The following is a 15317-nucleotide window of genomic DNA, read 5'->3' on the forward strand; positions in this document are numbered from 1 at the left end:
ATAAATGCAGAGGTTGGGCTGTGTGCCAATAAAACTTTGTTTACAAAAGCAGGAAATAAAGCCAGCTGGCTTTGGCCCTCGGGCTATAGTCTGCAACCCTTGATGGAACTTTAAAAGCCCTCCCACGTTTGGATTCTTTAACTGTAGTCACTGCCTCTGTCTAGAAAATGTGTTCATTCACTGTGCACTTATAGGGAGCCTGCTAAATGCCAGGCACTATGCCGAGTATTTCAGGAGGTGAAGGTCAGGTCCTGCTTTGAGGATCTGGGTTTAGAGGGGAAGAGATTTGTTTCTTAATGTGCTCCATAAAAGACAGGAGGCGGTGCTAGTGATGAAGGAGAATCAAAGGAGGCAGAGTTCAGTTCTGCCCTGGGTGGGAAAATCTCCATGTTGAATACCTAAGCACCTTCTAGAAGGATAAGCCTGCAGAGCGTCAAGAAGCCTGAGTGAGAGAGAGCATACAGAGCCACAGCAACGGCGTGAGGATGCTGGGGGCCGTCAGACGGCTGGGAGGTGTCTGGGCCCAGCCTGGCCCATGCCTCCCTCACCACCGGTCTTCCCACGCCTCCAGCAGACAGCCCGTCCTCTGACTCTATCCTATGTGTACTCAAAAATTTCTATGGGTTCTCCTCTACTTATTAAATATAATCCAATTTCCTTATCTGGGCATATGGGTACTTTACAATCTGTTCCCACCTGCCTCTCTAGCCTTATCTCCAGAATCTCCCCGACAACCACCCTGCTCCTGTCTCATGCTCTGGACTTTTCTCTGACACGCTGGCCCTTCTCTTCTTCTGTGCGAATCACCAGTTCTCCACCTGCAAATGTCTATGCATCACCAGGACCGCTTCAATGCCACCCCCTTGGTGAAGCCTCCTCCTCTCCTCTGACACCCTCCGTCCTGTGTTCAAGCTTCTGTCATAGTCACCTCCATGTGCTGCGGCAATCGACCAACTCACGTGTCTGTTTTCACCCACTGGTAAGGCAAGGGCTCCAGCCACTCGGAGCCCAGGACATACTTGCTGATGGACACTGAGTCCCAGGAAAGCCACAGTCAAACTGGAGCTTCCTGCATACTATGGGCAAGTTATTAAACTTTCTGTGTTTCAGACTATAAGCTGAGATAATAAAATAATAATACCCACTTAATAGGTTTCTCATAAGAGTAAATAGTGGTACAAGTGTGATGTGCTTAGAGCAATGTCTGACACCTAATAATTGTTCAATGATGTTATGCATTATGTGTAATTTTGTTCTGGTTGGAATAAACACTGACAGATACAGATGGTTGCCATGTATACTACATACTTATATACTAAACAGACACAAACATAAGGTTTAAGCCCTGAAGGACAATCAAGAGACCCAAATTATAGACCCAGATATTGTCTAACCAGCCATATGCCTTTGTTCAAGCCTTTCTGCTCCAATGATGTCAGTGATAAGTTAAATGGAATGGTTTAAATTTCCCACTGGTCTGATTTGCTATAATGCTGTGATTTTTGTCCTCTTAGAAAAGGTTTGAAATCCTATATCCAGCTAAAACACACACACACACACACACACACACACACACACACACACACACACACGGATAAGCCAACTGCAATAGAAATTTCAGAAGAGAATACACACGGGAGTTAGGTGCATTGGCACACTCCTGTAATCCCAGCTATTTAGAAGGTAAGAGGACTGTGCCTTTGAGGCCAACCTCAGCAATTTGGCAAGACTCTCTCTCAAGATAAAACCTTTAAAGGGGTAGGATGAAGCCTGAGATATCCACTACTGCAAAATAAATAAACAAAAATAACAGAGAGATGGACTACACAGAGAACCCGCCCAACTGCTTTTAATCTGACAGTTTGCTGGACTCACAGAAGTGGATCCCTGACTTTGCTCATACAGCTCTGTCCGCTGCTGTTGTCTTTAATGCTGTTGTCTTTAATGCAGGCTCAAAGCAGCAGGTGACATTTGGTGGCAAGGCATTTGGACTAGAAGGCTCAGACTTGTCAAAAGTGGGCCTTTGTGGTGCTGGGGCCAGCGAGCCCAGGATCAGAGCCTGCCGCGAGGCAAGGCTGGTACTGGGGCCTCCGAGGCCAGGATTGAAGCCTGCAGAGGGGTTAGGCCGGTGCCAGAGTCAGTGAGGCTAGGATCGGAGCCTGCTGAGGGGTTAGGCCGGTGCTGGGGCCAGGGAGGACGCGATCGGAGCCTGCCATGAGGCAAGGTTGGTACTGGGGCCTCTGAGGCCGGGATTGGAGCCTACCGAGGGGAAAGGCCGGTGCCAGGGCCAGAGAGCTCAGGATCAGAGCCTGCCATGAGGCAAGGCCAGTACTGGGGCCTCTGAGGCTGGGATCAGAGCCTGCCATGAGGCAAGGCCACTACTGAGGCCTCCGAGGCTGGGATCAGAGCCTGCCAATAGGTTAGGCTGGTGCCAGAGTCAGCGAGGCCGGGATCGGACACTGCCACGAGGCAAGGCCAGTGCTGGGGCCTCCGAGGCCGGGATCAAAGCCTACCGAGGGGTAAGGCCGGTGCCAGGGCCAGCAAGGCTGGGATCAGAGCCTGCTGTGAGGCAAGGCCAGTGCTGGGGCCTCTGAGGCCAGGATAGAAGCCTGCCGAGGGGTTAGGCCAGTGCCGGGGCCAGCGAGGCCAGGATCAGAGCCTGCTATGAAGCAAGGCTGGTGCTGGGGACCTGGATCAGAGCCTGCTGAGGGGTAAGGCCGGTACCGGGGCCAGCGAGGCTGGTATTGGAGCCTGCTATGAGGCAAGGCCAGTGCTGGGGCTCCGAGGCCTGGATCAGAGCCTGCCGAGAGGTTAGGCTGGTGCCGGGGTCAGCGACGCCAGAATCGGAGCCAGCCATGAGGCAAGGCCGGTGCTGGGGCCTTCGAGGACTGGATTGGAGCCTGCCGGGGGGTTGGGCCTGTGGCGGGCCAGCGAGACTGGGTTCAGGGCCTGCCGTGAGGCAAGGCTGGTGCTGGGGCTTCTGAGGCTGGGATCAGAGCCAGCCGAGGGGTTAAGTTGGTGTGGGGGCCAGCAAGGCCAGGATCGAGGCCTCCAATGAGGCAAGGATAGTGCTGGAGCCAGCGAGGTCGGGATCAGAGTCCTCCAGGTGGCCATACCTCTACAGGGGCCGTCAAGAGTGGGATCGGAACTTGCAATGCTGCATGCACAGAGAAATACCACAGAAAGTAAAAGCCAGATGCTTCCCCTAACTAGCAAAATCTAGGAGGAAAGGGGTAACAGGAGGAGGTCGAGTTACAGAAAGGGCCCTCTAGAGAAGCAATTAAGGTGACCACTCAGAAGGGATGGGATGGGGGAGGATGGAACCTCTTTAAAACTCAGGAGGTACGTAAACAAATGTATCAAAGATAATCACCAATCAAGCATGGGATCGAGGAAGGGGGAGGGAATGGGATGGGGATTGGATGAGGGCCAATTGGATGATATGTGCTTGTATATCCTCTCAAATCTTGTATCCCAATATCATGTATGATTACAGTACACCAATAAAAAACAAATAATTAATTAATTAATTAATTAATTTTAAAAAAAGTGGGCCTTTGGCTAGTTGGCTGGCCAATGGGGACAGGAAGAGTTGGAGAAATTTTCAGAAACAAGCTCCTGGAGACAGTTCAAAATGCAGGATCTATTATGGCGTCTTCTATATGAGGATTTGCTAAGGGGTCACTTTGGAGTGAAAAACAAAACAGATGTTGCGTTTGTTTTCTAAAATCTGTACAACGCATGTCTGTATTTAAGTACCTATATGGATATAGCTGTATTTTTGGCATCAAAGTCGGTCTTCTTGATTTTAATGAATTCAGCTTAATAGGGAAATATGCTCTTATTATAAGTCACTTCCTCTGACAGGGCTGTGCAAGCTCTCTAAAGCCTCAGGCAGGGTTTGGCAAGAAGATCGGTGGAAGTGGAAAGGGCAGTTTACTGTGTACAGTAAATGTACACAGAAGCCGCCGTTACACTCAACAAATGGCACTCCGAAAGCCAACATCCTGCCAGGTGCTGTGGTCCTCGCCTATAATCCTAGTGACTCAGGAGGCTGGGGCAGGAGGATCACAGTTTTGAGGCCAGCCTGGGAGAATGAGTGAGACCCTGTCTCAAGATAAAAAATGAAAAGGGCTGAAGGTAAAGTTCCATAGTACCATGCCCCTGGGTTCAATCTCCAATACTGAAAAATAATAAGTAAATAAATAAATATATAAATAATAATAATAAAAAGCTGGTGATGTAGCTTCATAGCAGAGGTCTAGAATGCATGCAGGCCTGGGTTCAATCCCCAGTACCATGCAAGAAAAGAAAAGCAGCCCAGCACCCTTGGGTGACGATGGGGAAATGGGACATTCCATTGCCCCCTCCCTTTCCTATGAACTGCATCAGCAGTGACCCAGCACCGCTGGGCGTCCTGACTGTTTGCCTTTTTACATTACTAACTCTCCAGACACAAGCTCTCTGTCGTCCCTCTTCTCTCAACACGTCATCTTCCGGTGCTGGCTTGACGCACGCTAGTACTTCCTGTCAATGATTCTGACCCCACAACAAAAGGTCTCATCTCCTTCCTTGTGCGACATGACTCAGTCTGTGTGGTCAGCACTGGACAGCCTCGGAAGTGGAGGCCAGCAATCCTGGACCCGCAGGACAGTGCTCCTGTCTCCTCCTCTGTGCCGCTGTACCCTAGCTGCAGGTGGTGCCCGCGCAGGCTGGGTACCCTGAGCATTTCCAGGATTTGCTCCAGAAAGGCAGAAACAAATGGCGAGCTTTGTTTTAATCTCAGGGAGAAAAAAAAAAAAGACATAAAACCATAACCCACTAGCACGCCAATGCCAGATCCAAGGCTTGCTCCTTTCAGTCAAAGGTCTGAAATGCTGTATCAGATGGGAATCCTTCTGGGTTCATTTCACAGGACACGATGATACCGGCCTTCACCAACACCAGGGTTTGTTTCTAAAAACAGCAAGCCTCCATTAGGATAAGAGCGACGCCGGAAATCCTCAGCGGGCTGCATAATAGAAGCCAGCTTGGCCTGACCAATAGCAGATTAAACCTGGCCAAGCCAATTAGAGGAGAATCCGTAAGTTGATTTTTCAACTAAATCTTTACAAAGCCCGCTGCAAAGAGCTGCAGAAATGCTGAACTGGAAGCATAAAGCCTGGAAATACTTCTGGGCACAAACTCCCTTGGTTTTTTTCTTCTCTCTCTCCAGTAGCCAAGAACCTTCTAAAATAACCGCCAGCCCTCTACTGCCTGACGCTGGAGGCAATTAAAATCATCGTGATTACCTGGGCTTAGGTTAGAATAACAAGGAGGTGTGGGCTAAACAATACAGGCAGGAGCCAGCAAAGACGTCCCAGGACAGTCTGCTCAAGAATGAAGAACCCAAGAGCAGGCAGAAAAGAATGGACTGCGGGGCTGGGGAAAGATGTCCTTGGGAGCAAACTCTGAATTTTCACCCATTCGATTTAAAATTGAATGTGTGAAAGTGCTGAAATGAGTGAGGAAAACATCCACTCTTTTGTTTACATGTTCACATACAAATATATATATGTGTGTGTGTGCACACACATAATACACACACACACACGCATGCACACACACACACACACACACACACACACACACACGCACACGCACACCATCAGGTCCAGATCCTTCACCTGGTATTCAAGGCCCCTTGTGATCTAACCACAACTTATTTCTCCATACTCATTTCCCAGGGCACGTTTTGTGCTTGGGGCTAATATTTAGCTGGAATGTTGGAAGTTAACTCTGCCTGCTTTTCAACCATTCCCAGCCAGTTGTACATTTCTGAACCTTTACACATGCCACTACTCTCTTTAATTTTACTTCTCTGCTATTTTGCAAAGTGAATGAATATTCATCTTCTGAACTTAAACTTCCTTCGTCTTTTTTCTTTTTCTTTTCTTTCTTTCTTTTTTTTCTTTTTTCTTTTTTTTTTTTTTTTGAAGTACTGGGGATAGAACTCAGGGGCATTTTACCTCCGAGCTACACACCAAGCCCTATTTTTCTTTCTTTCTTTCTTTCTTTCTTTCTTTCTTTCTTTCTTTCTTTCTTTCTTTCTTTCTTTCTTTCATACCCTTTATTTTGAAACAGGGTCTCACTGAGTTGCAAAAGACCTCACTAAGTAGCTGAGGCTGTCCGTGAACTGCGATCCTCCTGTCTCAGCCTCCCGAATGCTGGGATGACAAGTGTGCGCCACCACGCCTAAGTGGACTCAGGGGCGTGAGCATCTCCTCTCCTCTCCTCTTCCTTCCCACCCTGTTTATTCAAACCACACACTAGATGATCCATTCAGACCAGGGACCATATTTAGCTCTTCTGAATCCTCAGCATCTTCTCCAGGACCTTATCACCTCAAAAACATATTTTCCAAGAACATCAGCTTCATTTTGGCCAGTTATGAAACTCACACCTGCAAGATGCAAAAGTAAAAAAACTAAAATATGTGAATGGAATGCATTGCATTTAATCAAGATGAGGACTGCCAAAGACAGGGAACATCCACACCGCCACACGGCAACTCTCATCGCTGTCCTTTGTACAGGAGACTTCAAAAAACATTGGAGCAAAAACAATCTCATTCTGATGAAAATGATTATAACTTTTTTACAAAACACTTTTTGTAGTTTCATAAAAAGTAATGCAATCTAAGCCAGGTGTGGTGGTGCATGCTTGTAACCCTAGTATGTGGGAGGCTGAGACAGAAGGATCGCACAGGTTCGAAGCCAGCCTCAGTTACTTAATGAGGCTCTCAGCAACTTGGTGAGACCTTGTTTCAAAATAAAGAATTAAAAATAGGGCTGGGAGAGCAGGGCGTGATGGCACATGCTTGTAATCCCAGCATTCGGGAGACTGAGACCAGAGGATTGCGGTTCGCAGACAGACTTAGCTACTTAGTGAGGCCCTCTGCAACTTAGTGAGACCCTGTTTCGAAATAAAGAATAAAAAAAAAACATAGGGCAAGGGTGTAGCTTGGAGGTCAAATGCCCCTGGGTTTCATCCCCAGACATGTCCCTCCCAAAAAAATTAGGGCTGGGGGTGTCTCTTGGAGGCAGAATGCCCCTGGGTTCCATCACCAGTACCAAAAAAAAAAAAAAAAAAAAAGTAATGCAATCTACTTAAAGAAACTAAAAACTGGAGGCTTAAAAATCCTCCCTTTTAGCTCTGTGAAGTGGTGCATGCCTGTAATCCCAGTACTTCAGAGGCTGAGACAGGAGGATTGCAGGTTCGCAGGCAGCCTCAGCTACTTAGTGAGGCCCTTTGCAACTTAGTGAAACCCTATTTCCAAATAAAGAATAAAAAATAGGGCTGGTGGTGTAGCTCAGAGGTAGAATGCCCCTGGGTTCAATCCTCAGTACTGAAAAAAAAACAAATCCTCTTTTTTGGGAGCCACTTATGCGCCAGGCACGGGAATGACCATGGAACACACTGCCTTGTTTGTCTTCTCACGTAGGAGGCAGATTCTGATAGGATTCTGCCAGAAGCAGTGCAGTTCTAGAAATACTAGTAGAAAAGCACAGCTAGAGAAGGCTATCGCTGTCTAGTTCGTCAGCCTGCATTTCAGCTGTGCCCAGCGATCCTCTTGTCCTAAAAGCAAGAGAACTATGTTCTGCACTTAAGTGTCTGGCATTTAAAAAAGAAACTGTAAGTGTTGATGGGCAGAGTTGACAGAAAGAGACAGTGAGACCATCACGCGCCGCATCCTCGGCCTGGGCCTCAGGAGCCTGGGCAAACAGCAGAAGCTTGACGGACTCTAAGAGCTCCCGATGGCCGCCATTCACCGTTCATTCGTTTATTCATTCACTCATTCATTCAAGAAGGAGTTACTGGGCTCATTCTACATACTGAACTGCATGCTCCTTGCTGGGAAACAAAGATTATCATCAGTGCTGTGGTTTGAATAAATCTCCCAAAGTTCCTGTGTTAGAATGGAATCCTTACCACAGCAGTGTTTCCAGGTGGGGCGTTTAAGAGGTGACTCTGTTCTGAGGTCTCGGCTGGCATGATTGGATAATGTCATTTTCATAAGACTAGAATAGCGATTATGGGGGTGGGCTTATCACTTATTCATTGTTTGTTCATTTATTTGGTACTGAGGATTGAACCCAAGGGACATTCTACCTCTGAGCTACACCCCGAGCCCATTTTTCTTTATTTTTAACTTTGAAACAGAATCTTGCTACGTTGCTGAGGCTGGCCTTGACCCTGTGATCCTCCTGTCTTGGCCTCCCAAGTACTGGGATTATGGGCATACACCACTACATCTGGCAAGAGCAGATTTTTTTCTCAAGAGGAAGGTCCCCTGGAACCCAGGGACATCCTATCTCCAAGTTACAGACCTAATTTTCTATCCCTCTTTTATTTTTTAATTTGAACAGAATTACACTAAGTTGCCGAGGGTCTTGATCAGTTGCTGAGGCTGGCCTCAAACCTGGGATCTTCCCATCCCAGCCTCCCAAGTAGGATTACGGGTGTGCACCACCATGGCCGTGAGAGTGGCTTGTTGTGCCCGTAGGTCCATTCTGCCTTCCATAATGGGATGACGCATCATGAAAGCAGGTGCTGGAGCACCTTGAACTTCCTAGTCCCCAGAACCAAAAGCCAAATAAACGTTTGCTGTTTATAAATTACCCACTCGTGGGTATTCTGTTATAACAACACAAAACAGATAAAGACAAATAGATCACTCTGTTATCCTCCCAAGAGCTCAAAGCATGCCGTCCGGAAGACAGACATGTAAACAGGCCAAGACAGTATCAAGGAGTTAGAACAAAAATGGAAGCAGTAACAGGGTGCTAGGGAGCCCTGGGCAGGAATAACTCGCTTTCACCTATAGATCAAGGAAACTTCATAGAATTCGTGACCATTAGGCCTGACTTGAAGAACAAGGAAAAGAGGTATTTGAGCCACAGAGGTTTGCTATATGGTTAGTAGTTAAGATCTTTCCTGCTCTACTGATCAAAATCCACAAACTACTTAAGAAAGACAACATGAGGAATTCCCTTTCAACCTGCATGGAGTTTGCACAACGGATCAGAAACCCCTAGCAGTCACAGCGGCCATAGGCAGGCCGGAAGTAGCAGTTCAAGCAGCAAGGTGACTGCACCCCGGGACAAATCCTCCAGGCCCCTTGGGCTCTAACTTTTCTCCGCCATCAAACTAGGGAGAGCTGAGCTAGTAAGATCTCTGGATGCACCTCACTTCAAACAGCCTGGCTCACTTCCAGTGAATGCTTATCGAACGAACAAATGCAAGGACCGGCTCTGTCCATGCCGGCCAGGCATTCCTCCCTCCTCCCATCCACCCATGTGGACTGGGGTCATACAGCCAGGGGATCCGAAGGGCAAAGAAACGAGTCAAGTCAGGAAAAAGCTCCCAAGCCACAATCCATTCCTAAGGTTTATAGAATTTTATAAAAAGAGAATTACAGGCCATTTGTGGTGGCACACGCTTGTAATCATCCCAGCATTCGGGAGGCTGAGACAGGAGGATCACAGTTCACGGAGGACAGCCTCAGCTACTTAGCGAGGCCATCTGCAACTCAGTGAGACCCTGTTTCAAAATGAAGAATAAAAAATAGGGCAGGGGTGTAGCTTGGGGGTTGAATGGCCCTGGGTTCCATCCCCAGACCCGCAAAAAAAAAAAAAAAAAAAAAAAAAAATTTACAAAGCACAGAAAAGAGGGTAAAATAAATAGGTGAGTTCTGGGGAGCCACGAGATAATGGTGGAGTGACTAGGCTCACTCTGAGATTCCTGGTCATTAAAGTAAGAAAAGAAATGGGGAAGAAGTATAGCTCTTCATGAGTTTTAAGTTAAAGGATACCTCCCACTCGTTCATTCATTCACTCATTCTTCTGCTCACTCATTCATTCCTCCAACACCACAGACACCTTCTGTGTAATCTTTTTCTGTAATACATTTAGGGGTGTAGCATCCAGATACAGTCTTGCTTATTTCTTTCTTAAGCATGCGTGGAAGGAGGGACCCCAATACAGGAAATGCCCAGCAACGCATGCTCAAGAGCAAAAGTAGACAAGCGACCTGAGACTCACCCCACTTCCCAGAAATGTTGGAACAAGCCCCTGATCCCGTCTGAACTGTGTTTAAATGCCATTTGAAGAAGGTGGCAGGCGCCCAATTATCCAGTGGAATGACTCAGTTCGAATAAACAGGATGGCCCAGGGAAAGGATTTTCCTAGTTCTTTGAGCGATTGGCTTATAGCACACAGGCTTGGCGCCCAGCGTCACAGAAAGTGTGGGCTTCAGTGCTGATGGTTTTGCAGGTACTCAGAAATACCTCATCACTGGCATGCAGCATCTGTTGGGAATCTGGAATTTACCCAGCATGGTCCCTACCATCCATGACCAAAGAACTGCAAGTTGAAAGGAATCTTAGGTGTCATTTAAGTCACCCCTCTATCAGAAGTGTCAATCCATTCTGCTCCTTCATTCCAGGGTGGGTCCTCAGTAACCCCCAGAGCCAGGTCTTTCCATCTTTCTTTGTTCTCTTTCTCAGTTGCAAGTCACTGAGACGCTGGGGTATTTGTTACAAAGCTATACAATATACTTGGGATGACTAACTTGGGATATTTTTCCTGAACTACTTAGATCATTTTATAAGCTTATCTACTGATACTGCCATCAGAGATATGCTCTTAGGAGAGTAGCATTCACTAACCACAAGCACACTTGAAAATAAAGAGTCTGTGAACCACAAGGGGTGGGGTAGAGTGGCCCCAAGAAAGCAATACAGCAATGGGGTCTGGGAAGCTCTGCGGGGCCTAGCTGGTCTTTTGTCCTCAAGATCCTCTCTGTAGAATCACTTTTCAAAATTCTTTTCATTCCTTGATTCTCTCGCAAGCATTGGTGAAGCACCCACTGGATATCAGCCCCTGAAGTGAAGTGCTGCGGACGGGTAAGACAGGAACCTTGCCCTCACAGAGCTTCAGTGTGAATCAGAGACGTCAAGAACAAAGGCCTTCGGTCTTCTGGTGTGAACAACTGACAACTGGATCCTTTACTTATCTAGACATGGTGGCGATAAAACCTTATCAAAAAGTTCATCTGGGAACTTGTCACTATAAACTCCTGCTCACAGAATTAAATTGGGCCCTATATTTTCCTGCCAAATTCTACTGTAGGAAACATGTAACTGCTGCTCCTACCCAGAGAACTTAGCTTGCAGCTCTGCTGTGAGCTTTCTCTTTTCTTTTTAATACTTTTTTTTTTTGGCCATACTGGGGATGGAACTCCGGGCATTCGACCTCCAAGCTACACCCCCTGCCCTATTTTTTATTCTTTATTTTGAAACAGGGTCTAAGTTACAGAGAGCCTCACTAAGTAGCTGAGGCTGTCCACAAATGGCAATCCTTGGGTCTCTGCCTCCTGAATGCTGGGATTACAAGCGTGGGCCACCAGGCTGGCTCTTTTTAATAGGTTTTACTGGTGCACTGGGATCACACATGACGGTGAGAATTGTAGCAATCTATTCATATACGCACATGCCATCATTTGATCTTTCTCTGCCTCTACTTCCTGTCTCAGTCCCTTCCTCCCTCCTGGTCCATGATAGATTCCTAGTGATATGCTCCTGCGGGCACATACCAGGGTTTGACCTCTTCCCTTCTGGTACCCTCCCTGCCCCCTTCACTACTCTATCTGGCTCTTCCAATTTACATAGGTGCCTTTTCTTTCCTTTTTTTTTTTTTTTCTACCTTCCACCTATGAGAGAAAGCATGTGGCCCTTGATTTTCTGAGTCTGGCTGAGATCTCACTTAACATGTTGTCTCCGGTTCTGTCCATTTTCCTGCAAAAGGCACAATTTTGTTGTTCTTCAGGGCCGGTGGTGACACATGGGCACCCACGTTTAGAGCTGCACAATTCACAACAGCTACATTACCCAACCAGCCCAGCTGCCCCTCAACAGAGGGGTGGATAAAGATAATGTGATGTGTACACACGACAGAGTTTTAAAGGGCAGCCAGAGGATCCCTTCTCAGGACCTGAGAGCCCTAGCCGGCTGCCAGGGGCCTGCCACAAGGAGCCTGGGGGGGGGGGCCCACCGTGGGGGGCAGCCCTGAGGAACGCCACATGCACTACGGGGGGCTGGCCTTTCTCCCCTCAGAGATGGGGGATGGGGCTCCCCTTGAAGCCCTTCTTAGCAAGCTCTTCAGGCAAAGGGTTTGATACTGGAGATTCCCTCAAAAGCTCCAGCTCCCCAGCCCCGCACAGGTCTCCCCAGCCTAATCCCTCCCTCTCAGGTTTCTCTTTGTCTGGAGCCAGCCCAGCCCCTCAGCTGGCCACTCCTCTTCAGAGGTCGTTCCCTCCCCCATTCCACCCCCAGCCTCCCCTCACCTTGCAGCCCCTCCCCCAAGCCTAGGGGTCCAGGTTCCAGCGCAATTTAGAAAAATGTAAATAATACATCTCTCCTTGCGGAGGACCTGCCTCACCAAGAGGCGGGAGTGGGCTCTGGTACTTCCTGTCTGCATGGGTGGTCCCGGGATCAGGGGAAGGAAGCTGACAGCTGAGAGCAGGGCTGGGGATCAGGGTGTCAGGCACACCAGAGAGAGGGTGCAGCCTGGGTTTCCCTGCTCGTGGTGGTACTGCTCAAAGGCCAAGATGAGGGTCCTTCTAGAATGGGGAGGTCTGGACCCTGGGGAAGGAAGGAGGAACCCTCGCCCCAGGACCATTTCATCCCTCCAGGGTGCCCAGGCTCCTAGAGGTCCTGATGAGTCCCTTCTGGAGTGGTCTGGGAAGGGACTCTAGTCTCAGGCCCGTCATTGAGTCACTGGGGTGCCCGAGACACTTCTCATCCTCCCTGGGCCTCTTAGCTTTGGGGTGCAAGGCCAGCTGCTACGCCCACCAGCATGAGCAGGGACCCAGAACCCGCCTGGCCCGGTGGTTTGAAATTCTTTCTTCTTAAGACTTTGAGTGACAAATGATCTTGTGTACCAGTCACTTCTCTTGCTGCATGCTGAAATGTTTCTAACAAAACAAAACAAAACAAAACAAAACAAAACAAAACCACATCCAGGAATTGGAGGGAGGGAGGCCATCAATAACTTTGTTTTACTTTATATATTTTTTCTACCTCCCAGTTACACCTCTGAGCCCTTTTTATTTTTTATTTTACTATTTTTATTATTATTATTATTATTATTATTATTATTATTATTATTAGTGGTACCGGAGTTCCTAGAAACCCTTCTACCTCCGGGCTACACTCCCAGACACCTATTTTTTATATTTTCTATTTGGAAACAGGGTCTCTTAAGCCAGCGAGGCTGGCTTCGAACCTGTGTGATCCTCCTGTGTCTGCCTCCCAAATGCGGGGATTACAAGTGTGTGCTACCACACCCGGCTTTATTTTTATTTTGAAACGGGGTCTTGCCAAGTTGCTGAGGTGGGGCTCCAACCTGTGATTCTTCTTGTTTTACCCTGCCAAGTCCTGGGATCACAGGGTGAGCTCTACCTTTTAATTCTAAAATATTAGTAGTCATACTCTACTTGTGACACACTGCACAGTTCTGCCCACACACTATTGGTTTGCATCATAACAAGGGAAAGCACATCCTCTAGTTCAATTCCCTAGCATATGCAAGAAGAAACAGAGGCCCACAGAGATGACATGCCCCAGACCACACTACTCCATGGTCAAAGAGCTGGACGCTGGGGATGTAGCTCAGTGGTAGAGTGCTTGCCTAGCACACACAGGCCTGGGGCTCCATCCCCAATACTGCAAACAAACAAACAAACAAAGGTATATCTGAGGCAGGGCGAGATTCTCACCCAAGTCTAATCTGATGCTCTAAGAGCATGGAGAGGAGAGAGGTTGCTGACTCTGTCCTACCATGATCAGCTACAGACAAAAGAGGTGACAGCTGTGAAGGGGCTTTTATATCAAAGACAAGAGTGCAGAGAAATGAGACATGGTGGAACGGACCTGTCACCAAGGCTTCCGAGCTGTCCAGGAGCATGGCTGAACGGAACTCTGGCACCTCCAATAGGGTTTTGACGCCCACCCTGGACTTCAGTCTGCCTGCCTGTCTGACTGTCTGTCTGTCTGTCTGTCTGTCTGTCTGTCTGTCTCTCTCTCTCTCTCTCTCTCTCTCTCTCTCTCTCTCTCTCTCAGCTATTTCCCAGGGCTGCCATCTAGGAGCTACACAGATGGGCTCACATTACACCTTCTCTTATTTCCCTGTATTACTCATGGGAAAGAGAACACAAAGGCTTGAGTTGGGGGAGGGGAGGAGGCAGAAAAATTGAAGGAGAGGAGGATTTGGAGAGGGAGGAGGGGGAGGAGGAAGAGGAGGAGGAGGAGGAAGAGGAAGAGGAGGAGGAGAAATATGGATAACCAGCACTCTTGCTAATCCACCCAGTGGATTATCAGCCCATAAATAAGTGAGAATTGGCCCTTGTATTGCTACAAAGCGCGCCTCCATCAGCCTGGAGAGGAGAGAGTTGAAGACAGATAAACTGATACCCTCTTTATTCAGTCACTCCCTAGTAGGTCTCTTTAGCATGTTCTTAATGGCTACTCTGTGGGGGGAACTTGGGCAAGGCACTGCAATTTGGGAAGCCTGCACTTGAAAATTAATTGCCCAGTCTCTTCCTGGCCCTTTTCTGCTTCAGCCAAATCTCTAAACACACCTGAGGTGTTTTTAGGTCCCTGGGAGAGGTAAGGATAGGCTGAGAGCTAGAGGAGAGTGGGCAGTTGTCTGCTACACATCTCTGCATGGCTAAACACAAGCTGCAGGGCTAGGGTTGTCCCCTCTCAGAAACAAGCACGATGTGGTGGTGGTGCGATCCTTCCCCATGGTGAGGGTCTTCCTGTCGGCCTACCCATCTTGTCTCTGCTCTGGAATCCTGGAGGGCTCCACCATGTGTCTGGGAGTGTAGCCCGGAGGTAGAAGGGTTTCCAGGAACCCCAGTACCAATAATAATAATAATAATAATAATAATAATAATAATAATAATAGTAATAATAAAATAGTAAAATAAAAAGGGCTTGGAGGTGTAACTGAGTCCCCAGTGCAGCACTGCCTCGCAGTGGTCAGGAGGGGGCGCTGCAGAGGCAAGCTATGTGACTGGAGTTGCGGTTAAAGCCAAGTCTTTGGCTAAATAAAGTCAAGTCAACCTCAGCCATAGAGTATTTGTTCTTCTGAGTCCATTTCCACAAAGGAGCTAATCTCAGAAAAAAAGGAGTAAATTAAAACCAGAGGTAGCTTTTTCTTTTCTTTTTTTGTTTGGTTTTGTTTTTCTTGCTGGAGATGACTTTTCTTGTCTTT

At 47.8% G+C, this 15317-nt stretch overlaps 1 protein-coding gene across 2 annotated transcripts in view; it reads right to left on the bottom strand.

Moving 5' to 3' along the window:
- Positions 1–15317, bottom strand: part of ANO2 (anoctamin 2) — a gene marked incomplete at both ends in the record, with an annotated part of 335860 nt that overhangs the window by 17087 nt on the left and 303456 nt on the right. The window lies entirely within an intron of this gene.

Source organism: Muscardinus avellanarius, assembly GCF_963383645.1.
Source record: "Muscardinus avellanarius genome assembly, chromosome: 11".
NCBI classification, from domain to species: Eukaryota; Metazoa; Chordata; class Mammalia; order Rodentia; family Gliridae; genus Muscardinus; species Muscardinus avellanarius.